The sequence below is a fragment of the Lissotriton helveticus genome, chromosome 2_1, assembly GCF_964261635.1.
Source record: "Lissotriton helveticus chromosome 2_1, aLisHel1.1, whole genome shotgun sequence".
NCBI classification, from domain to species: Eukaryota; Metazoa; Chordata; class Amphibia; order Caudata; family Salamandridae; genus Lissotriton; species Lissotriton helveticus.
In genome coordinates, this window is record NC_136059.1 from 839710983 (window position 1) to 839736146 (window position 25164).

Consider the following 25164-nt stretch of genomic DNA (forward strand, 5'->3'; position numbering starts at 1 on the left):
GTGCTGGATTTCGTTTTTGCTGGCTTAGATGCTTTGGGCACTTTGCCACTGCTGATCAGTGTCAAAGTGGAAGTGCTCCCTGTGTAAATTGGTATTATGATTGGTTCTCCCTGATTGGCATATTTGTTTTACCAGTTGGTCCCTAGTAAGGTGCGCTGAGTGTGCCAGGGCTGGTAAATCAAATGCTACTAGTGAGCCTGCAGCATTAATTGTGCCACCCACATGAAAAGCCCTGAAAAGAAGCCTCAGGCCTGCCACCGTGAAGCCTGTGTGCAGTTTGTTAACTCCCATGTCGACTTAGCAAGTGTACCCACTTGCCAGGCCCTAACCTTCCCTTTTTGTACATGTAGGACACCACTATGGTAGGCCCAAGGCACCCCCCTGGGCAGGGTGCAGTGTATGTGAAAGTTATGATGTGTACTGGTGTGTGTAACATGTCCTGATAGTGGAATACTGGCAGTTTTGTTTTTAACTATTGAAAGGCTATCTTACCCCATAGGACAGAATAGGGATTCATTTGTAACATTTTACAAGCATATCTTCCCATAGGGATAAGATGGAAAAATTGAGTTTGGTATCCCTGAACTCAGGATTTAATAACACATCTATTAGTAAAGATATTTTTTAAAGTGTGTGTTTGAAAATAGCTCTTTTAGAAAGTAGCTATTTCCTTGTTCAACCACCCTGTGTGCCTCTGCTTGTTTGTGTATTGACTGGTTTCAGTGTGACAGAGACAGAGGATGTGCATTTTCTGTAGACAGCCTTGGGGGGGGGTTGAGGTGTGCCTGGCCCTTCCTGGATGACTCAGCCCTGAGCTGAATAGACCCTGGCTGCATATTGAGTGGTGGGAGGAGATTTACCTTGCACCTGAATGGAGCCTGTCTCCACCTCCTGTGGTCATACTGCACCAGTGAATGCATAACTGGTTTGAACTGGGCTCAGAGCCCTCTGCAGAAAGAGAACAAAGACATTTTGGGGTGTAAGTAGTAGACATAAAACCCCTGAACTTTAGATCATCCCTGGAATTCAAGAGAACCTTTTGCCAAGGAGAACAGTTGGAGAGACTGAGGAGAAGTACTGCCCCTTTGCTGTGTGCTGTGTGCTGTCAGCCTGCAGTTGCTGTATCTGCCAAGTAAAGGAGAAGGGGTCTTTGCTGTGTGCTGTGTCCCCAGCTTGAAGGAGATCTCTAAGGGCCTGTGTGTGCTGGCCTCCTGTTCTGAAGTCTCAGGGACACAAAGACTTCACCCCCAGCTCCCCTGAACTCTGCTGTTGTGAGCTCTGTCCTGCGTCATGGTGCCTGTGCCTGTTTTGGACCTCTGGAGGTTGTTTCTGGTGTTTGGGAGCTGGAAGAAAGAAGAAACGTGAAAAACTGCTAAAATGTACGCATTGCTCTTCTTGCCGCTGTTTTGTCGATGCATCTCCACAGTACAAGAAGAATTTCCACGCATCGGTGTGCCACTGCAAAAACCGCCATAGCACTGTCGCCGCTGCAAGAATAGATGCATCGGAGGATCGCGGCTGAAGAGGACTGATGCAGCGCGGCTCGAGGCCGCCGCATCAATTGCCGATGCATCGATCACCGAAGCATCCCGGATTTCCACACATCATGACTGTGTGGCACGCTTTCCCGACGCATCACCTGCTATCCGGAACCGTCACAAAGAATCAACGCATCACTCCCATAACAGCCTGGATTCGATGCAACTCATCCTCTGCGTGCTCGGAACTGTCGCATCACCTCCACAAGGCCTTAGGAGTGTTGCATCTCTTTGTTTTCCGACTCTGCATCTGTTTGGCTTGTAGAACTGTGACGCATCGACAGGTACTTTGCTGAAAAGTCACGCATCAATAGATTTTTATGGTGCAAGTTCTTGAAACCTTTTGAAAGTTATATTTTCAAATGTGTATGTTGGATTTTTGTTGTTTTGTTCTTGTTTAGTTTATATAAAGATACTTTTTTTTTCTAAACTGGTGTGGTGTCCTTTTGTGGTGTTTTCACTGTGTTACTGTGAGTGTTGGTACAAATACTTTACACGTTGCCTTTGGGATAAGCCTGTCTGCTCGTGCCTAGCTAACAAGGGGGTGAGCAGGGGTTATCTAAAGTGTGCTTTCCCCTTACTCTGACTAGAAGCAAGGGTCCCTATTTGGACAAAGGTACCTACATCTACCAAATAGAGACCCCCATTTCTAACAGATTCCATTTATAATCATAGAGGTGATTTTCATGGCTGACGCATTCGCAGATACAGATTACTGTTTAGAAGGCAGCAAGTTAGTAGTCATGAAATTCAGGTTCACGCTTGTCGCTTGTGAAGGGAAGCATATTTATCCCATGAATAGGAATGGAAATGTGCCCTTATTTAAAAAAATGTTAATCAGCGTTGCAGCATTACAACCACTGACACCACGCCAATCAAACCAATCCATAGAATCCCAGATGCACCACCATTTCTAACAGATTCCATTTATAATCATAGAGGTGATTTTCATGACTGATGCATTTGCAGGTACAGATTACTATTTAGAAGGCAGCAAGTTAGTAGTCATGAAATTCAGGTTCACTGCTTGTCGCTTGTGAAGGGAAGCATATTTACCCCATGAATAGGAATGGAAATGTGCCCTTATTTAAAAAAATGTTAATCAGGGTTGCAGCATTACAACCACTGACACCACGCCAATCAAACCAATCCATAGAATCCCAGATGCACCACCATTCTATTCAGCTGCCCTTATGTTCCATCGTGAGATCAGACCCAACAAATGGTTTCCCAGAGTTTGCCAAATGAGGCATCACTGGGCATCACAGTGAAACGGTCTTGCATTACATTAACTTAACCCAGAATGCTAGAGAGTGATATTTATGGACTCGTGGAGGCACAATAGGGGCCCCCCAGCCACCGCCGCATCAGCAGTCCGACTGACCCATTAGGACTTGTGCGGTCGGACCACCATGGGACCGTTCCCTGGCAGTGGTGTGAAAGTCCTGAGGCTGCAATATGCTTGGTACGACCCCTGCGGTCCCCCAAGCATATTGCGAGTTTCCTCTCTGCCAAGGTTTCATGGCAGTTCCATCACCATGAAAACTGTGGCGGAGAGGAAAGCCCCCTGGTGCCTCACGTCATGTGGATGCAAACCAGTTACTGCACTGCATGGACTTTACAGCAGTTCTAAATTTCTAAAAATGCAAGTGCCAGGGCCCTCTTCAGGAGGCCACTTCCCACCATCCTTTGCCCCTGTCAGCCCTGCAAACTGCAGTAGCATCACAACTACTAACAACAACTGTTATTATGCTCTTCTCTAAATGAGACAAACACGGCCACCATGTTTTAGACAGCATGCCAAAAGTGCCGGAGTTGACAATTATGTGCCGGTGCCGAGCACCCGAAACCACTGGCTCAACTTAAGCACTGCTTTACAGCCCATGCAGTGCAAGAACTGTTTTTGGCTTTCCCATTGAGGTCTCCATTTTTAGTATTACATATGTTTATTGAGGGTACAACAGGTGGCAATACAAAATTGACACTTAAAAATGGCAAATCCATCTGGGAGCAGACCCGCTAAGCAGTGTTGGGGAAGACACAAAACATGATCACGTTATGAGCAAGCAGACTTATACACGTTATGAGCAAGCAGACTTATACACTCCATTTTTAGAGGCTCCTAATCTGGTGGGCTACCCGACCATGCCTTTGGCACAGGGGAGAGCAGTGGTGGTGTATCACTCGATCCTGCACCAAAAGTCGTAATCAGGCCCTTAGTCCAAAGAAAGTGGAAAATTATTGGAGCTGCTTAGAAAAATTACTGCATTTTGAGGCAAGCAGTGCCTAACTGAATTCATCCAAACACTCAACCATAGCCAAATAATTTTTAAGTAATGACCTTACTCCAGCAGTCGTGAGTGTCCGTCTTCTTGGACATAGGAGATGTAATTAGGAATAACCTTCACTTTGAATTTCCTTGAGTTTAGCAATTCATGTTTGCAATTCCATTATGGCATTGATGAGTCCTTTAAGCAAAGCAGTGTCAACAAGCAGTGATACTTTTAAAAGCATCTTGACTAGCAAGATAGACTGAGCAGTGCAGTCGACAATAGAGCATGCGGTTCGTGTCCCTGCACTCTTGCCATAATGCCAATGCTCTTATGCACTACAGGATGAGAAAAACAGGTGCATTTACTACAGTTTCACTACTGCCTTAACTCGCCCTAAATCTGCACTGTTTAGGCGCACCAGCTGCATAATATGCCCACTAGTACTTAATGACACAGGAACCAAATAGGATTACATTTGTGTTACATTGCTTCCTTAGCTGCCTGCTTTTCTTTCTTGTGACATGAAGACTGCAAAGTAGAAACATTCCTCTGAGCGTGGAGGCATGCTTTATTAGAGCTTCTTCGTGACAGGACATTAGCTCATGCTTTGTAAAAGCACGGAAGACATGTTTCCAGTCTTGATATCCCAGTCTAATAAATGTTGGTTCAGCTTTTGTAGAAAATGTTAGGAGCTTCTTTTTCGTGCATGATAAGCAAATTGAGAAAAAATCATTTATTCATTTCTTTCCCACACTCCAATCATTTAAAGTTTGAGATCTATAGCTGCTGAAAAATCATTTTCTTCTTTTCCGATGATAAAGCAGCATATAAACCAGGCCTGTGCTCAGTTGTGGTGGAAAGCATAGGTACTAAGTTGACCAAAGACAGCTATGTCACTGAAGCACTCCTTCTATGCACTTTTCCCTCTGGCTTTTCTGAACAGGTTCTATATGCCAAAACACAATGTATCACTAATTTGTGGCTAAAAACACAATAGGCCTAATTTTCCCACCACCGTAGTGGTCTGAAACTGGCTAACCTTAGGTTGGTAGTTCCAACCGCAGGATTAAGATGCAACCTCCCCTAGGGCGGTCGCAAACATCCATTTGTCAAGGATGGATGACCTATTCATACATGCTTTTACAATGCATGCCTTTCCAACGCGGGCAATACAATGAACGCATTGTAATCACGCGTTTCATTACAACGGAAGTCATTACAAGGACTTGCCTTAGGGAAGAGCTGGACTATGGAATAGTATATTTTACTATTCCAACTCCAGTCTGTGCAACAGTAGGGAAGGTGTTGGATTTAAAAACCAACAGAGCGTTCCCTAAACAAAGTAATTGCAACAACTTGTGTTGTAATGGAACGCGTGGTAGTGACGCATTTGCTGTAAGGCCTGCGTTGTATTGGCACTGCATAGTTCTGTATGTGTTGTAAAGGCTGTTTCCCATTTGTCAATGGAAGGTTGTGTGGCGGGCAGAAAAGGCCCACAGCACAAGCTTCCATTGACAAATGGATATTTGTAAACATCCCTGCACAGTATATCAGGCACCTCATGGTGCCTGCCACACAGTGCATGGATGCTAAGGGGGGCGCCCCATAGGGGAGAGCAAGGGGTAAGGGGGCCCTGCTGGAGGCCCCCAAAGACCACCAGCAGCCTTTCCATGTCAGAAAGGCTTACATGAAAAGGCTGTCAGAAAGAGCCATCATAATCCCAACGGCAGAGCCGAGCCTGGCTCCGCCATCATTAGGGGATTATGGTGGGTTCTGACGCACAGACAGGCTCCTTGAGCTCGTCTGAAGCACCGCAGCAGTCCTTCTGCCCGATGCTTCTTCCCACAGTGGCAGATGTCAGTGGGTCTGACACCGACGTGCCGTCAGTGTAGGACCCACCGACATCATAATCAGCCCCAGTGTGTCTTTTCCATTTACTACACACACAATCATTAACAGCCCTACTATTACTGCATAAAAAGTGTTGGATTGGAAGGATCTTCAGGCAGCTGGTAATTTTGTGCACTCCATCTTAATTAGACCTCAACTGCACAGACGCCCCCCCCCTGTGCACAATCACCCTACCCCCCTGATTTACCTGAGAGAACCATGAGTTTAAAGCAAAACACATGAGTCATTTTAGCCATTCCTAAACGTTCCCCATTTTAAATGCAAGTTAGTAGGGAAATTAAGATGCCTATGTTGTAATGTATTCACTGCACAAACAAACCCACCTTCATGAGCCACCATTGTAAAGATACCTCACCATGTTACAGTTGTCAGATTACTCCTTTATATCACACATAATTTTCTAATTCAGGACTTTCCTAATCCATTCTAGGTATAATAGCCTTGCATAGCAAACAATAGCTTTGGAGGAGCCAGGGGATGAATTAATGGAAAGAAACATATCAACTACTTAGGAAGGCAATGGTGAGGGGAGGACAGTTCAAAAGAAATAGAATAATGAAGAATCATTTGTAAAGCAAAACAAAGACAAGAGTTCTGGTGCGTTATGGAGATGGGGATAGTAGAAGCTGGAGAACAGGGCAATTGGCTCTCATAGAAGATCAACTGTAATAAATGTCTCAATCACATTTAATATAGGTCTTTATAGATACAGAGTGCATAGTTTGTATTTTGTGTTAAGAAATAAACCACCCGTGAATCCATTATTAACTGCAGCGCTGGTCAGTAGACTAGTTATGGCAATGCACAGCTTTTCATGGCATCCTGTTTTTAATTGACTCAGCTTTACCTGACTCTATCTATATTTGTTTGATATGTTCTCATCTGAATTGCAGGTTCTCACAATAGGAGAAAACACATTTACTATCAGGAAGAAAGCTAAAGGGGTGGCTGGTTCATCCAAACACTAGTACTTTGTATTTCTCTGCATACTGGGCAGTATGCAAGTATGCAAACAAAAATAACTGGTCTTCTAAAATGCATACCAGCAGGACCTGCAAAATAATTCATAACTCAACTGGGGCATGGTTGGGCTCCACGTACAAGTGGGGACAAAGAAGATGTCTTCTCAGAGGAGTTGCGTGTGTTTCATGTGTTACAATACAAACAAATATCCTAAGCCCCCTGCCCCCGGATTAGGAAGTAGAAGACAGACAATATTTGGTGCAGTGAGCTCTTTAAACCAGTAGGCCACAGTACCACTGCACTAATGAAACCTAAGCCCCTGCCCGACACAATGTATGCTGTGTACAGGGGTATACTCTTGCTATATGCTTTAAGACACACTGGAGAATGAGTATTCGGAAGATAGGACTGCACCAATCAGATCCAAAAAAGAAGAACATCAAATAATTTTAGATTAATCTGCCCACAACAAAAGAATTTACAAGCACGATGTATTAATTATTCCCAAAATAATAAGGTTATGCTCAATTTTCTCATGCAATTCATGCTATTTTGACGTGGTTGAAGAAAATGCGCTTTGCTTGTCAGCAAAGACTGTGCAAATAATTACACAATCTTTTTTAAGTATAATAATACTTGTGCTCAAACAGCAGCTGGAAGCCTCAGTGAGTCCAGCCTGGCAGACATCAATTCTGTCCTAGCAGGTTATTCCAATGTCTTCCTGGTGACTAGGCTGCCATGCTCTTGCATGAGTGCTACCAGTAGAGTCGCAAGAATGGGCATGGCCATTGTCTTATAACAGATGACTTGGCGTAGTGGAAATACAGCCTTAATATGGGACTGCAAAACTCTCTGTAATGGATTACAAGCTACACGCTTCATTCTCAGATCCCGCTTTTGCACTGGAGATGTGGACAATGGGAAATACACAGTGCGTTGACTAACTATATGGGGCTCTCATCCATTGGTCACTCCTCCCCGCTATAAGATGGGTCTTGGAGTTATGACCTGAGATGCTCTAGGACCTGGGCTATCATGGATGATTTACAATGGGGACTCTGCTTAGGGTGGGGGCTATGCTTGGATATGTGCCTTCTTTAAAGAGATTCCAAGTTTTGGACCAGATAAGAATTTCTAGTTTGGGACATAGTATTGAAGGGACTCACATGATTTCCTTCGTAGAGCTGCAGCTCATTTGATTTACACAACCAACACTTATTTTGTTATCCCCATCTCCGACATGCCACTCATCCAAATATCAAAGATCTGACCAAAATTCTGCAACAAAATTGCCTACAAGCTCGATTGTTGGCGGGGGAGATATGACTATAGCAAATATAGCTAATTTATTGGACCTTGGCGAATTTCTCCCCTAATATTATCAATACAATTAGAACTACATCATGGGACTTGGAGCGTGTTTCAAACAAGGACTGGCGAGATGTAAGGATGACCCCTAAAGTGACTGCCATTTCAACACAATTTTAGAATAACACAATTACATATACTGCGTAGGATTCATATTACTTGCGTTGAACTGTGGCGCTTCTGAAGGGCCTCCTTCCCTGACTATCTTAGTACACCCAATGGTTTTGTCCTGTGCTCCAACGTTATTGGAGCAGAGTGCTGGTAACACTGAGAAGAGTGTTGGATTTCCAGTTAAATCCCAAATCAAAACTTACACTACTGCACATCATGGAAGACCTCGATTCCAATACATATAAAGTAGCTTTCCTTCATATCGGACGTTTATCTCCTGAGGGAAGATCTACAGGATTAGACCATAGCATGCTCCTCGAAGTGCCTGTTTATGCATCTAGAGGTTGCTTACACAAGCATTCCAAGATTTGGTAGGATTGACAAGAGCAAAGGAAATTGTTTGCATGGGCTCTGAGGGGATAATCCCTCAGTGCTCGGGAAGTAGGTGACTTTCTGTTAGACTTGGCATTTCAGACTTTTTGCTTTTTTTCCTCCTGTTTTTGATTTGATCCCTTTTCCATTGTTTTAGGACTTTGGGCCCTTAGCACTGCTATTCAGGGCTAAAGTACATATGCTCTTGATGTAAATTGTGTATGGATTTGTTTTCCATGATTGGTATATTTGACTTACTAGTAAGTCCCTAGTACAGTGTACTGTGTGTGTGTCCATTCTCTGTTAATCAAATGCTACTATTGGGCCTTCATCACTGGTTGTGCCACCCACAAAAGTAGCCTTTCAAAGGTGTCTCAGACCTGCCACTGCAGTGTCTGTGCATAGTTTCTACTGCCAAGTCAACCTGGCAAGTGCACCCACTTGCCCGGCCCTAACCTTCCCTTTTCTTACAGGTAAGTCACCCCTAAGGTAGGCCCAATGTAGCCAGATGGGCAGGGTGTGAAAGTTAGAACATGTAGTAATGTGTTGTATATGTCTTAACCCCTTTGCTGCTAGGCCTTTTCCCCTCCAGTGCTAAGCCTTTTTTTGGCTATTTGGGAAAGTGCGCGCTTAGGCCCCTGTAACTTTCTGACCGCATAAGGTATCCATGCCAATTTTGCGTCCTTTTCTTCCAACATCATGGGTATTCTAAAGGTACATAGGGTTTGTGGATTCCCTTGCAGGGGTCCCAGAAATTAGCCAAAATACAGTAACATTTTAGATTTTTTCAGAAAAATTGGAAAAACAGGCTACAAATGAAAGCCTCTGGGTTTTCCTCTGCAAATGTTATCAAAAAAATGGATTTGTGGGGCCGAAATTACAATTTTCCCAGCTTTTAGGGAATAACAGTTTTTTGTCAGAGAACCAACATTTGTTGCACAGTTTTGGCATTTTTCTGGGACATAACCTATTATTGCTATTTTTAGTGCTTTCAACCTCCTTCCAGTTAATGGTAAAAATTAGTATGAAATCAATAATGGATCCTGGAAAGCTATATTTTTTAGAAAAGTGGACAAAATTCTGAATTTAGAAAGGGGTCATTTGTGTAGATCCATCATGGTTTCTTTATAGAAACTAACAGTTAAATATTGGAAAAAATGAAAATTAGTTGAAAAAAACCAGCCTTTTGTGTCAACGTTTTCACCTGTAACTTCTTGTAATTATGACAGCTCTTTAAAATCAATATACCGTTGCAACCGCTGGACCATCCTGGTTGTGGGGATATATAAGACTTGTAGGTTCACTAAGAACCAGACGAACCCAGAGTCAAAAACTGAGTAGCAATTTGCAATGGCTTTTTATTATGTAACGGGTATATAGCAATTATTGTGCGAAAATGTATACATGGAAAAATCGGTATGAAAGACACCTATGTATTTCTGATATGGGTCTAAATTACAGAGTTTTGAAACAGTACATATTTGCACATTTTCAAAATTGGGAATACTCATACTAGCATGAGAATTATTGGTCATTTTTCTAAATGACTTCTTTTTTACACAATGTCTTTCATTTGGAAGGCAGAAATGCATCAAAACTCAATGGGTAATAACAGTTGCTTTACAAATCTGAATTACCCTAAGTCTTCCGATAAAAATGGTACCTCACTTGTGTGGGTAGGCATAGTGTCCACGACCGGAAAGGGCTCAAAACCCAACGTGAACACACCACATTTTCACAATGAAAATGTACCCTTTTTTTGCGAAGTGTGTAGCTGTTGTTTTTTAACCCTAGCTCTGCCGGCACCCAGGGAAAAGTAGCAAACCCATAAATTTCTGAAAACTAGACACCCAGGGGAAGCCATAATGGGGTGATGTGACTGCCTGCCATCATGTTCTGTTACCCAGAATCCCTTGCAAACTTAAAGAATTGTCAAAAAATCCACATTTTCCCCACATTTCTGTGGTGGAAAGTTTGGAATCTGCGTGGATCCACACATTTCTACCCACCCTGCATTCCCCAAAGTCTTACGAGAAAAACTGTACCTCACTTGTGTGGTTCGGCCTAGTGCCCGCGACAGGAAACGGCTCAAAACGCAACGTGGTCACACCTCAATCTCGCAGTGAAAAATCAACCTTTTTTGGCAAAGTGCCTAGCTGTAGTTTTTCTACCCTAGCTCTGCCGGCACCTAGGTAAACCTAGCAAACCTATACATTTTTAAAAGCTAGACACCCAGGGGAATCCAGGATGGGGTGACTTGACTGCCTCTCACCAGGATCTGTTACGCATAATCCCTTGCAAACCTAAAAAATTATCCCAAATACACATTTTCCCTACATTTCTGTGGTGGAAAGTACTGGAATCTGCGCGGATCCACAAATTTCTACCCACCCCGCATTCCCTAAAGTCTTAAGAGAAAAATGGTACCTCACTTGTGTGGGTCGCCCTACTGCCTCCGACAGGGAATGGTGCAAAACGCAACGTTGTCCCATCTCAATTTTGACGTGAGAAATGACCATTTTTTAGCAAAATGCCTAGCTGTAGTTTTTTAACCCTAGCTCTTCCGGCACCTAGGGAAACCTATAAAACCTATATATTTTTGAACACTAGACCCCCAAGGAAATCCTGGATAGGGTGATTTGTCTGCCTCCCAACAGGTTATGTTACCCAGAATCCCGTGCAAAGCTAAAGAATTGACAAAAAAAATAAATTTTCCCCACATTTCTGTGGTGGAAATTTCTGGAATCTATGTGGGTACACAAATTTCCACTCACCCCGCGTTCCACACAGTCTTCTGAGAAAAATGATACCTCACTTGTGTGGATCGGCCTAGTGCCTGTGACAGGAAACAGCGCAAAACGCAACGTGGTCACACCTTAATTTCACAGTGAAAAATAACCCGTTTTTGGCAAAGTGCCTAGCTGTAGTTTTTGAACCCTAGCTCTGCCAGCACCTAGGGAAACCTAGCAAATCTATACATTTTTGAAAAATAGACACCCAGGGGAATCCAGTATGGGGTGACTGACTGCCTCCCAATAGGTTTTGTTACCCAGAATCCCTTGCAAAGCTAAAAAATTCACACAAAAAATACATTTTCCCCACATTTCTGTGGTGGAAAGTTCTGGAATCTGCGTGGATCTACAAGTTTCCACCCACCCCACGTTCCCCAAAGTATTCTGAGAAAAATGGTACCTCGCTTGTGTGGGTCGGCCTAGTGCCTGCGACAGCAAAATGCAATGTGGTCACACCTCAATTTCGCAGTGAAAAATTACCCTTTTCTGGCAAAGTGCCTAGCTGTAGTTTGTGTACCCTAGCTCTGCCGGCACCTAGGGAAACCTACCAAACCCACATATTTCTGGAAAGTAGACACCCGGGGGCTTCCATGGAGGTATGGTTTGCGTGGATCCCCCAACGTTCCCTTACCCAGAATCCCTTGTAACCCTCTTTTTTAGCTGAAAAAATCAATTTTTCACACATTTTCATGTGGGATAGTGTGGCATCACCGGGCTCACACAAATTTCTTACCACCCAGGATTCCCCCAGGTCTATCGATAAAAATGGTGCCTCACCTGTTTGGGAGGCGCAAGTACCTGCGACAGGCAATTAATGGAAGCTCTTAGTAGGGCACAGTTATGTTTAGAATGACCACACAACGTCGAGCTACAGTAGTCAAACCTAGGCAGAACAAGAGCTTGTACAACCAACTTAAATTCTCCATGAGGAAGGAATGGTTTGAGATTCCTCAGTGTTCTCATCTGACGTTTAGCTAACTTGGCTGCATTGCTGATTTGATTTTGCATGTTCAGGTGCATGTCTAGAGTGGTGATAAGGTATTTAGCTGACTCAACATTGAGTATGGTTGCAGCTGAGTCACCTCGCCGGTCTCCCTCTTCTATCCGCCAACGCCGCACCCATTGTCGATCACCCGGATTTTCCTCTCCTGCAGTCCTCTGCTATGTCTCGCCATGCTGCATCCTGTGGCATCACCGGGCTCACACAAATTTCTTACCACCCAGGATTCCCCCAGGTCTATCGACAAAAATGGTGCCTCACCTGTGTGGGAGGCGCAAGTACCTGTGACAGGCAAGGGCCCAAAACTTAGTATGGTGACATCAAAATTGCCTATCTTAAAACCACCTGCTTTTGCAAGGGGTGGTCAACTGGGTTTTTGGCCCCGTGCTCGACGGCCATCTAAGGAAACCCACCAAGCCTACACATTTCTGAAAAGTAAACCCCCGGGAGCTTCCAAAGAGGTATGACTTGCGTGGATCCCCCAACAATCCATTACCCAGAATTCCTTGCAATCCTCAATTTCTGTTGAAAAAATCTGTCTTTTCACACATTTTTGTGTGGGAAAGTGTGGCATCACCAGGCTCACACAAATTTCCTACCACCCAGCGTTCCCCCAGGTGTTCCGATAAAAATGGTGCCTCACTTGTGTGGGAGGCGCAAGTGCCCGTGACAGGCAAGGGCCCAAAACATAGTGAGGCGACATCAAAGTTGCCTATGTCAAAACCACCTGCTTTTGCAAGGGGTGTCATCTGGGTTTTTGGCCCCGTGCTCGACGGCCATCTAGGGAAACCTACCAAACCCACACATTTCTGAAAAGTAGACACCCGGGGGCTTCCAAGGAGGTATAGTTTGCGTGGATCCCCCAACGTTCCCTTACCCAGAATCTCTTGTAAACCTCAATTTTAGCTGAAAAAATCATGTTTTCACACATTTTTGTGTGGGAAAGTGTGGCATCACCGGGCTTCACAAATTTCCTGGTTGGACTGTTCCCATGAGGCACAGGGACAAGGCTGATATGCATATGACCATGTCTGACCTGGGGTGGTGTGGAGTGCAAAAAAACGATGGATTTAGGCCCAGATCTCTGTACTGGGGTAAATGCATGACAATGTTCTGCATTCTGTCCATCACCTGTTGTTTTTGATCTTTCAATCAAGCCACATCCTCAACCACTCCAAATCTAGGAACACTTACCTGATCCACAACAATAAGGCTAGCTATCACAGAGTGCTGAAACTGAAGAAATGTCAACTTTGATGCAGGAGAACACTCCTTGAACACAATAAAAGCATTGAAAGTTGCTAAGTTGAGAAAATGGAAGGCCAACTTCTTATACCAAACATAAGCCTTCTGAATAGCAGTGTAAGGTTCCAACCTCTGATCTACTCTGTCAACACCCCCATGTGCTTATTGTAGTCTACAATGCACACAGGTTTGTGCACTTAAGCAACCTGACCCCAAACAGGCACAGGTGAAGTACTCTCATCATGGATGGTAGTCAGCATGTACACATCCCTTGTCCACAAATTTCACAGCTAGTAGTTCATCACTACGCAAGGAACTGCACTGACCCCTCTGAAGTTTTTTGCAAACAAAATCTTTCCGAAAACCTTTGCCACATGCAAAAGTGTCCACTTTAAACAATTTCTTAAATAATTGCACAGCAGTGTAGAAGTTATCAAGGTACAAATGGTGGCCTCTGTTAAACAGTCTTCTAGCAAGATCCCACACAATTTTCTCTGAAGCTCCAAAAGTGGACGGACAGCCAGGGGGGTCAATAGTGGAATCTCTACCAGAGTTTTAGGGCTGAGGATATGTGATCTTTTTTTTGTATCAGTAGTCAATCTAGCTGCAGCATTAATGGAAGCTCTTAGTAGGGCACAGTTATGTTTAGAATGACCACACAACGTCGAGCTACAATAGTCAAACCTAGGCAGAACAAGAGCTTGTACAACCAACTTAAAGTCTCCATGAGGAAGGAATGATTTGAGATTCCTCAGTGTTCTCATCTGACGTTTAGCTACCTTGGCTGCATTGCTGATTTGATTTTGCATGTTCAGGTGCATGTCTAGAGTGATGCCAAGGTATTTAGCTGATTCAACATTGTGGGGAGAGTATGGTTGCAGCTGAGTCGCCTCACCGGTCTCCCTCTCCTCTCCGCCAACGCCGCACCCATTGTATATCACCCGGATTTTCCTCTCATGCAGTCCTCTGCTATGTCTCGCCATGCTGCATCCTTAGGCCTAAGGACCGTAGCGGATCTGTACCCGGGCAACTCCTTCTATTCCCTTCCAGAGTCCCCGTCCCTGATGGACACGCTCCTGTTCTATCAGCTATGCGCCACCTGCCGGAAGCTGCACCCAACTTTCCCGTGCTCTCCACCTACTTTTCCAGCATTAGATTATGTATACACTTCGGCTTCCCGATGTAAACTAGTTACCAGATTGTTCGCCCTCATACTGCTGGCCTCCACCGCTTCCTCCTCTCGTGCGCGTGACGCTTGGAGCACAGACTTCGGCGTGGAGATCTCGGACGCCGACTGGCTTTACTGCTGTAACCAGACTACCAAGCCGTCCCCAAATTACCGGCTCCGCTTGATCCATTTAAAATTTTTACATAGGTTCTACCGCACGCCTGTACATCTTCACCGTTTGGGGCTCTGCCCGGAGGACTCCTGTAGGACTTTGCTCACCTGTCCTGGATCTGTCCTAAGGTACAGGAGTTTTGGATAGAGGTCTGTTCCACTATTTCTGCCATTACCGGCGCGGACGTACACCCGGATCCTACCATCTGTCTTCTCGGCTTTGTGAAATTTTGTCCCGATGTCTCCCACCGGCTAATCGCCATGCTCCTGGTGCTGGCTAGGCGAAGACTGGCTATGTGCTGGGCCGTCGCCCCGCTCCTGAAGTCGCGGCCTGGCTGGAGGACGCCTCCCGTTGTAAAACGCTCTTATCTGAATTCTGGGACCCAATGCGGGCTAGATCATGCCCGGTTGATATCTGGGGCCCTCTGGTTGCCTATCTCCTCTCCCGATCCCCCTCTGGCAGAGCTGCCTCCCCTGCACTTTCCACTGGGCCCGGGCCCATGGTGGTCACTGCTGACGATTGCGCCTAACTGCACTCTCCTTCCCTGTCCCTTATCACGCTGCCTGCTGATTCTTACTCGGACTACCTCTCCCGTGCTCCCCGCCGGCCCTGGGTCCGCGGCGGTCACCGGTGCTGGTTCCCGTGCACCCCTGTCTAGCATGGCCTTGATTGTTCCATTTCCTTCCCCCTGGAGTTCCTGTCCAGCGCAGGCATCAAACCAGGCAATCCTTTTTTATCTCTCGCATCTACCTGTATCAAAGCACTGTTGAGCTATTGTTTTCATGATTGCTGAATTTTCGCTATCCATTGTAATAGACGTGGACTCGTCATTATGTAACTGGCCGCCTTGTATTATGTATAGACATGGAGCTTTTCTTTTATGTATTGCATTGTTGCACTATGTATGCATTATAAAAATGATAAATAAAAGGTTAAAAAAAAAACATTGTGGTGAGAGTAGTTGAAAGATGTTTCATCCAGAGTTCGATCTTGGGAGTGTGATTAGGGGGAGCGATGAGGAGGAATTCTGTTTTGGAGGTGTTGAGCGTGAGGTGGTTCTCAGTGAGCCGGTTCTGAGTGCTTATCAGTATAGAGTTGAGTGAGATTACCAGTGAAGCAGTCCTGGTACTGCCGTACTTGCCACCACTCTGGGGGTCCGACCGCTGTATTATGATGGTGCTAGGACCGCACCAAGACCACCAACTCCACAGGGATCCAGGATCCCATGGCATTGGTGGTATAGAAAGGGACATGAAAAGAGTGGTGGAAATGCAGGTAAGGGGCCCTAACGAATCTGCTGATGGGGGTGCGTGTGGGGAGGCACATGTTGTGCCCCCCTATAATTGCACCTTTGCCCACACTAATTTTAATGTGTAGAAGGACTTCTTACCAGTAGGGTTGGTTTAATGAGTGAATACTTGCAACCCCTCAGCATGACTGAAACACCCCCTGGGCAGCATGGCAGACACCCTCCCCCCCCCCCGGGATTCTGCACTCTTAGGCAGACCTCTGCCTTTAAACCGCCCCTGACTGCTGTTTGAGGTCCTGGCCCTTCATCTGTTTGTTTTTCTCTCTTTAATTCTCTGCCTTACTTTTATTCTCCTCTCCTTTACTTTATTTTCCTTTCCTGGACTTTTCACTTTTTTTTCCTTATCTGGACCCTTTTTCCTCTACTGTCCTTTATATTTCCCTTCCCTTTCTTCTGCCCCTTTCAGCAGTTTCCCGCTGCTGCTGCTCCCTTGGGCCCTCCTGATCCCGTGTATTCCCACCTCCCAGCTGACCTGCCCTCCGCTACCCCTACCTAATGGTGCCCACTGCGTGCTGAGACGAGCAAGAACCCCCAGGTGTTTGCTCTCCCACCACAGCACTCCTAGCCAGTGCTTCTGCCTTTACACTGCCGTTCACCACGGTTCGAGGCCCCGTGCCTTCTCCTGTTCATTTTTCTCTCTTTAATTTTCTGCCTTATTTTTATTCTACTCTCCCTTACTTTATTCTCCTTTTCTGGATTCTTTTTTCTCTACTGTCCTTTATATCTCCCTTCCCTTTCTTCAGCCCCCTTCAGCCATTTTCCGCCGCTGCTGCGCCCACGCCCCCTCCTGCTCCTATGTGTTTCCGCCTCCCAGCTGTCACGCCCTCCCCCTGACCCTTACTTAATGGCAGCCGCTGCGTGGCTGTGCCAAAGGTGCACTAAAGGCAAACCTGCTGGTGCCCATCCACGACCAACGCCAGGAACCCTGGTCCTCAGACCAATCAGCGGTACATCTCCTCGACTCTCCATGCATTCAACATCAGCAAGAACAACAACTGCAAGCTCCCTTCACCTCTAAACACCCACGGACCCTTCACCTGCCAACACTGCTAGGACTCCTTTACCTTCGCCGAGACCCAGGACCCACCTACTCCCTCCAGCAACAACTCTATTGCACCCCAAACCCTGCAAAGCATTCTCCACAACGTCTGCTCCCTCCACAGACGCACTGGGGAAATATGGCACCTCCTCGACAGCACCAGCCTTGACGTCGCACTCCTTACTGAAACCTGGACGAACAACGCCTCGGGTCCATACAACGCGATCGCCATCCCCGAAGGATATAAAATCACCCAGTAGGACCGCTCCAACGTCCCCAGGGAAGGCATCGCTATCACCCACAAGGCCAATCTCCATTTAAGCACCTACACCGACGGCCCCACAGATATGATGGAACACCTCCACTTCAAGATACAGACCAACCCGTCCACCACCTTCCGAGGCACCCTCATCTACAGACCCCACCTTCGTTGACTACACCTTGCTGGGAGACCTCAACTTCTACCTAGACAAAAGCCAAGACCCCAACTCCACCTCCCTCCTGCAAAACCTCCACAACATCGGACTCAAACAGATTGTACAACAACCAATGCACTCAGCAGGACACACCGTCAATCTCATTTTCACAGCAGGAAACTTCATCACCTTCAGCCACACCTCTGAACTCCCTTGGATGGATCACCGCTGCGTCCATTCCGCCTTCAAAACAATCATTTCCCATGGATGTCCACACCACTGCAGGAATTGAAACAGGATATCTGATGACCAGCTCACCCCCTCCCTCAGCAGCTCTGCTCCCTCCGCCTCTGACGATCACCCTACCACTGCCGCCCGTACCCTACACAACTGGATCACCGGCTGCGCAAACACCATCGCCCCCTCAAGAAGACTTCCAACACACACACAAAGAAAGCCAGTTGGTTCTCCACCAATCTCCGGGAATCTAGACAAACCTGCAGATGCCTTGAAAAGCTATGGAGGAACTCCAAAACCCAAGCAAACAACAACAACTTCAAAGCAGCCACCACCACCCACCACAAACTCATCAGATACTCAAGGAAAAATGCACTCCAGGACGGAATCTCCACCCATGCATACAACAGCAAGGAACTTTTCGGCATCATCAAAGAGTTCACCCAACCCAACAGCGAGACCACTGACATCCCACCCTCCCAGAACCTCTGCGACAGACTCAGCACTTTCTTCCATCACAAAATCAAGACCCTCTATGACAAGCTTCATGAGGAACCCACACCCACCGCTCCCTGCCCCACACAACTGACACTGGACAGTTGGACCTCCCTCAACATCGAAGACACCCTAAAGACTATGAAGACCACCCACTCCGGGGCCCCCACGGATCCCTGTCCCCACCACATCTACATCAATTTGTTGTTTGTTGCAGTATGATATTGTCATAATTAATGGTGTGGGCAAGTCTCCTCTATCAGTAGCGCGGTGAGCAAGGTTGGACAGACCTTAATGGCAATAAAGCAGTCTTAGAGGGACCAGCCTGTCAGGTCAGTGTGTGGCCAGTTTTGTGGCTGTGTGAGACATTCTTGTGGTGTGGTAGACCGGGGTTTTTGGCTGTGTGTGTTTTTTTTGTTTTGAATACCTTTTGGTGGTGCTTTCCCAAACATCAGATAAATGAGCCAAGGATGTCGAGTTGGCTGGACAACAACTGGTTTAACACGGAAAGGCAACAGGTATGAACGAAATGTTTAAGTACTTCTTTGAGATTAGAGAGGAATTTGGGATTCAAGCAACACCGTAGTGTTGTAAGGGCAGTTAAAGACACGAGAAATCAAGAAACGAAGGTACCAGTGGCACATAAACGGTGGATTTAATAATGACATTATTACTGTGACAGTAATAATAACATTATTTTATTATGTGAACACTGGGTTTTAGCTGCGTCTAGAAGCATCACTGGTTTTTCTACACATAGTTGTTCTAGCCCTGGAAATTGTTTTTGCTGAATATTGTAAAACAATGCTTATCAGTATTGCAAACACTGTGCACTATTTATAGAAAATAAGAAGTATTAAGATATTTGCATCACATCAGCACCATCATCTTTATGTCTATTAGCATCATCATCATCAAAGCATGTTCTTATTGTCACTTCCACAGTATCCTGTGTTTTTGCGACAACATGGGAGCCAGGTTTACAAAATTACTGCTGGGGCCCGGGCCAGAAGATACATTTTGAATACACATGTATAGGAATTGAGGGTGGGATTGGAGCACAGAGGGCATAGGAACTTGTGAAATGTATGCAACCTGATACATCTTATGAATTAACAATGCAGTTAATTCCATTGCCAAATAACGGTGTCATTTTAGTTAATGTTTCAAAGTCACATACGCCTAAAATATGTAGCTGAACAGCTGTTTTCTATGATCCCTAAGTACAAAGGTGAAGAAAGCTGAACTTTAGATGCACATCGAAAGAAGAAGTAGGTACTTAATCACTCTTTGTCTTTCATTCGAGGCACTGCGAGAAGTTTAATATGCTCTTGATTATAGAAAATCTATAAGTGCTTTTCTAAATGAACACTTGTTTGTAGGTCAAACATTTCCAATGCTGCTTCCTTCATAAAAGCAAAAAATAAGCAAAATAGTGCACACTTAAAAGGCTGAAAAAAGAGCAAAATTATGCCAACGCGCATTCATTTTTTAAAAGTAAACTCGTTAAGGAGATGCTTTATAACAATGTCAATTGCTTTGAATCTGAAGAATGGCCAAATAATTCAAACGTTCTTGATTCATGGCGGTTCGCAAATCATTTTTCAGGCCTTTTGGGGATCTGAAAAATGTCTCTGTAGTGCATGTTGCTGCTGGAATCATATAACACAATGTTATTAGAATTACAGCTTTACATACATTGTCCTCGATGTCTTCGCCGTTTTTAGGGCTCGGGCGGAGCCCGAGATCCTATTACTACAGAAAGAAAAAAAAAGTGTGTAAAGGCCTCGGGAAAGACACATTCCTGAATTTTTTTATTATCTGAATGGTCATTGGTGTTCGCGGTGATGTATTTTTAGTAGTCTTGATGCTATTGGGCAGTTGTAATGTTCGGGCGCCATTTTGGGCATATTTCGTGCGGTTACGTGCTCGAAAGTGCATTCATCTTAATTAGGAGCTGTCAGGGTGGCCGTGTAATGCATTCCAGATGGTGTGCGCGCGTTCACCATCTAGCAGTGTGTTTGTCGGGCGCGCGTCCTCCTCACGTGCACACAGGCATAGACGCCGTGTGCGGCTCCTTCCTGCCGGCCCGGGGAGCTGCTCTGCCGCTCTCTGGCTCACCCCCCGTCTCCCCGCCTGATTTAGACATCACCGGCTCGGGCTCAATTACCAGTCCAGGACCCGGGCAGCGCGCTGCCTGGCTCCCTTCTCTTCCGTTACGGGAACCCCGCTTTTATTGTAATTTCGGCACTTTTTGTATCTCATTTTCATGACTATATTTGTTATTATAAGAATCTGCCGCCAGCCGGATCCATCTAGGAAACAAAGCTATTCCGTTTGGAGAAACAGCCCCGGGAAGCGGCAAAGAAGGGCGGCCGCGGCCGGGCTGTCAGCGTGCCCTGCACACACCGCCCCGGAAAGCTCGGGCCAGTGACTTCACAGGCCCTGCACAGTCCCATCCCCACGGCGCCCCCATTCATGCCCACGCCCCTTCCAGCAGTACGAGAAGGAGCCCCCGTCTCCCCACGAACACAAAGTGACATGACGCCTCCAACATCGCAATGTTATTTCAAACAACCAAAACAGGCAGTTATGATGTCTAAATTCCGTCAGGCTACCAATTGACTCAAGAACACACACTTGAAACTTGTGAACTTGCATATTGGTCTGGACAGTTCCTGCTGTTATTTATCGGAATGTAAATAGAGAAAATCACTGGCACTATGTGCAGCTTCCCTGTTTATTAGAAAAGGCCCAGCCATTCATTGCTTTAACAGCTCTCTTCGTATGTGCCAAAATTGTCTGCTTGGATAAACCGTAAATAATACTGACACATGATTGTAAACACGGTTATGAGAAGTTATCAAAGAGCTGATGTGATGATATAGACCCTCAAGTGTCAGTGTTGTTAGTTGGTATTTCCTCAAGTGCGATTGATCCGTGATTTTTAAGAAAGGATTTCCTCACCTCAAGCACGACTTTAAGATGGTAAAAATATAAAAAAAAAAAAAAATGTCTATGGAATATCGCGAATTCTTTCAAATGAGCAGCCTGGGAATCTGGAGTGATAACACCCGACTGTCATTATCGCCTTTTTTCTCAGCGTAATTGAACAATGCATATTTGGCTAATTTATAACTATTACCCATGTCGCATTATAAGGAATTTATACACGAAAAAGTACAACGTTTATTTTTAATAAAACTTAAGCAGCATATTTTAAAATGCAATTTTGACCCGACAATTAAATGTTCCTAATACAAACTGCTCAAGGCAGCATTTAAGATTTAGAACAACTGAACTAAATTCTCGTTCATAAAACACCACGTCTTTTTACGTTCTTTATTGGTACTTGTTGTCAGTCTCACTGCCGCTCTTTGAGTAGCTCAACATGTATTCCTATGAAAGGTACTTTGAGAATGAGAAAAGTTCCATCTCATAGTGAGTAGAGTAGTGAGTAGAGTAGTGAGTAGAGTAGTGAGTAGAGTAGTGAGTAGAGTAGTAGAGTAGTGAGTAGAGAGTAGAGTAGTGAGTAGTGAGTAGAGTAGTGAGTAGTGAGTGCAGAGTAGTGAGTAGGGTAGTGAGAAGTGAGTAGAGTAGTGAGTAGTGAGTGCAGAGTAGTGACTAGAGTAGTGAGTTGTGAGTGCAGAGTAGTGAGCAGAGTAGTGAGTAGTGAGTAGTGAGTAGAGTAGTGAGTAGAGTAGTGAGTAGTGAGTAGAGTAGTGAGTAGTGAGTAGTGAATAGAGTAGTGAGGTGAGTAGTGAGTAGTGAGTGCAGAGTAGTGAGTAGAGTAGTGAGGTGAGTAGAGTAGAGTAGTGAGTAAAGTAGTGAGTGCAGAGTAGTGAGTAGTGAGAAGAGAGTAGTGAGTAGTATAGTGAGGTGAGTAGTGAGTAGTGAGTGCAGAGTAGTGAGTAGAGTAGTGAGTTGAGTAGTTAGTAGTGAGTAGAGTAGTGAGTAGAGTAGTGAGGTGAGTAGAGTAGAGTAGTGAGTAAAGTAGTGAGTGCAGAGTAATGAGTAGTGAGTAGAGTAGTGAGTAGAAAGTAGTGAGTAGAGTAGTGAGTAGTGAGTAGAGTAGTGAGTGGAGAGTAGTGAGTAGTGAGTAGTGAGTGCAGAGTAGTGAGTAGTGAGTAGACTAGTGAGTAGAGTAGTCAGTAGAGTAGTGAGTAGAGTAGTGAGTAGTGAGTAGAGTAGTGAGTAGAGTAGTGAGTGCAGAGTAGTGACTAGAGTAGTGAGTAGAGTAGTGAGTAGTGAGTGCAGAGTAGTGAGTAGTGAGTGCAGAGTAGTGAGTAGAGTAGAGTAGTCAGTAGTACATCACAGGCAGCAGCTGTGCAAGCTTCTTACACTCACAAGGAGACCACAGGCAGCTGAGGTGCAAGCTTCTCCCACTCACAAGAAGGACATCACAAGCAGCAGCGGTGCAAGCTTCTCACACTCACAAGAACGACATCACAGGCAGCAGCAGTGCAAGCTTCTTACACTCACAAGGAGACCACAAGCAGCAGAGGTACAAGCTTCTCACACTCGCAAGAAATACATCACAAGCAGCAGTGGTGCAAGCTTCCCTTACACACTGACAGCAGGTACTGTGCCAAGGCAGCAGCAGCAACAGAGCAAGAGTCCCTTACAAAGAACAGGAACAGCACAGAGATGCACAATGCAATCTTCTCATACTCACAGGCAGCAGCGGTGCAAGTTTCTCACACTCACAAGAAGGACATCACAGGCAGCAGCTGTGCAAGCTTCTTACACTCACAAGGAGACCACAGGCAGCTGAGGTGCAAGCTTCTCCCACTCACAAGAAGGACATCACAAGCAGCAGCGGTGCAAGCTTCTCACACTCACAAGAACGACATCACAGGCAGCAGCAGTGCAAGCTTCTTACACTCACAAGGAGACCACAGGCAGCAGAGGTGCAAGCTTCTCACACTCGCAAGAACGACATCACAAGCAGCAGCGGTGCAAACTTCCCTTACACACTCACAGCAGGTACTGTGCCAAGGCAGCAGCAGCAACAGAGCAAGAGTCCCTTACAAAGAACAGGCACAGCACAGAGATGCTCAATGCAATCTTCTCATACTCACAGGCAGCAGCGGTGCAAGCTTCTCACACTCGCACGAAGGACATCACAGGCAGCAGCTGTGCAAGCTTCTTACACTCACAAGGAGACCACAGGCAGCTGAGGTGCAAGCTTCTCCCACTCACAAGGACATCACAAGCAGCAGTGGTGCAAGCTTCTCACACTCACAAGAACGACATCACAGGCAGCAGCAGTGCAATCTTCTTGCACTCACAAGGAGACCACAGGCAGCAGAGGTGCAAGCTCCTCACACTCACAAGAAGGACATCACAGGCAGTAACGGTGCAATATTCTCACACTCACAAGGAGATCACTGGCAGTACACACCACATGAACACACTCCATAACACATAGCAACAATACATTGGCATTTACAATGCCATTAGCTCAAACTCAAATAAATCCGAGCCCGATTGCATTTCTAATGCTTGTTAAGACATGCCTTCAGCTCTCAGATTTTGGAAAGGAATTATTGCCTCTGCAGACATTTTCAAAGGAAGAGTTAGCCTGCCTGTATCTAATTCATTTTGAAACCCTTCCTTAAGGTTGGGCCCCTTATCTTGCAATGTACCTGCCAATGCCTTAACAATGTGCGCTTCCAATTTAGCTGCAAGTAAGAACCTATAAAAAGGGCAACTTGGTGAGCATCAATCATCTCAGTATATTCTTGCTGATAGCACATATAAATGTCAGTAAAGATGAGAGGAGATTTTCCTCAATTCAAGCCATCTTGGACGTTTGTATTTCTGAAGTGGTAAAGGTTCCTCGAAATTAAAACTTAAGAACTGCTTTGGTATAGTGAAGGGAAGCATACTCGGCTCACAAAGAGGTATTAAAACGTGTCTTCATTCTGAATCTTCTTCATTAGAGTTATAGAATTAGGACCAGTGATACCTCACTAATCCAACCGTCTGTCCCTACAATTCCCCACCATTATATCCCACTAACCTCATGTTGCACCACCTGCAAGAGGCCAGGACCAACAACACATTTTCCCCTCCAACAAATCAAAAATGACTCTGATATAGATTCTAGAAAGATCATAAAGAGAAACAAAAGGTATAGTGCATACAATGTTTCCCGACGAGCACTGGAGTAATAATGGAGGCAATAAGAAATTAAACCTTCTAATAAAAGTAAACCCAGGGAAAGGAGAACAAAAAAGGAGGAATGGAAAACGTGGGCAGAGCAATGGGTAAGCACAAAGGTGAGATAAAATACAACTTAAATTAAATGTGGAACTATACACAAAATCAAATTACCATGCAAAGCACAGTTACACCGCAATAACCTTTAACTCATCACAAAGTCTTTGAACCTCACCAGCATCCACCTGGAGTTATGAGAACGTACATGGTGAGGTGTAGGTGCTTCATCATCTAACTCAGCCTCCTCATTCCCCAACGGAGAACATACAAAAGTTTACTTTACTCAGTGGAATCCCAACAGTCCTGTTCTTGCGCCCAACATTAGGTGTGACACCTACTATCTGCCTGGGTGACTAAAATTTGGTCTGACCCTTCTGAACTTGTCTAAGTTTCTTTACTGTGACCCAACATTTGACTGGCAGGTTGTCAACATAAACCTTCTTTCATTCTTCTTTATATCTATCTCCTTGGATAACTGTGAATTGAAGTACCTATCAATTCGCGTTTAAGTTTAGATAAAGGCACACGTC